This window comes from Frankliniella occidentalis, unplaced genomic scaffold (assembly GCF_000697945.3).
Source record: "Frankliniella occidentalis isolate FOCC.00 unplaced genomic scaffold, Focc_3.1 Scaffold2, whole genome shotgun sequence".
Classification (NCBI taxonomy): Eukaryota; Metazoa; Arthropoda; class Insecta; order Thysanoptera; family Thripidae; genus Frankliniella; species Frankliniella occidentalis.
The window spans coordinates 1367080-1368257 of NW_026267132.1; positions in this window are offsets into that span (position 1 = coordinate 1367080).

A 1178-nucleotide genomic window follows, 5' to 3' on the forward strand; every position below is an offset into this window, starting at 1 on the left:
CCCCCCCCCTCTTCTCTCTTCGCGCTCTTTTCACCAGCGCGGTTTGGGGGGGACTGGACGAGAGGCCCGGCCGGGGTGGCCCATTCATTAGATAATTACTCCACAGGGCGGAACTCTCTGCCTTGCGCCCCTTTCTTCTCGCCCGTTTTGTTGTGTTTTATTTTTTTCGCCACAGTTGGGGGGCGCAAAGTTTTTAGAGAGACGCGGACGCCACCGCAGCGCCGACTGTGCGAGCGCGCGGGTGGCGGTGCTGACGCCGTGGTGCGTGCACGTGGCCCGCGGTGCACGCGGTGTGCACGGGCGCATGCGCTTGTGCACGCCCTACATGGCGGACCGCATCGTGTTTACCAGACGGCACAACCACAACATTCTGGCCGCGGCCGTGCTGCTACTCGGGCATGCCGGGCGGGAGAAAAGTAGTACGGACGGTCCAAGAAATGATAACGAATGAGAGAAAAAAATTGTACCGCAGTAAAAACAAGGTAGACGTGAAACAAAAAACTAGATCTGTGCTGAGGAATGAAATAATTGCGTACTTTATTCTAGATTATTCTCATTAGTTGGTTTAATCGTATCCAAACAATGCTGCCGTTACAAAATTGCTAAGTTCATCCAATGCAAGGTGCCGTAGCGCCGGATGGGTAGGCAACATCTTGCTTGTCGTGCATGCGTGTACTGCGGGTAGGCCTACCCTGCGTCTCGCAGGCGCCGAGCTCTCGTAATTTTGGCGAATGACCGACTGACTCTAGAAAACGGGTGGACTTTTAGAAGATCCATAAGTAGAAAAAGTACTACTGTTCTCAGTGCAGTGTTGAACTAATTGGGGTGTAAGTGTCGCCAAACTTAAACGACTTAGGTAGTGGTTGTACTTTTCGATGGCCGCATACAACTCCGAAACCGATTGACGTAGGGAAATATATTGAGAGTCAAGAGGGGGAGAGGACTTTGCACTCTGGTAGAGACAGTCTTTTGGGGACTGTCTAAACATGGCCCAATTTTCTGATCATCAGCCATGCATGATGTCATTTACCTGAGAGATCTCGGTGTGGTCTTTACCCCTGACTGGTAGGTACCACACTTGCGCGCCTGTCGGCAGGGCCTGTACGGCGCAGGGAGGGAAGGGGGGATGGAGAGAGAGAGAGAAAGAGAAAGAGAGAGAGAGAGAGAGAGAGAGAGAG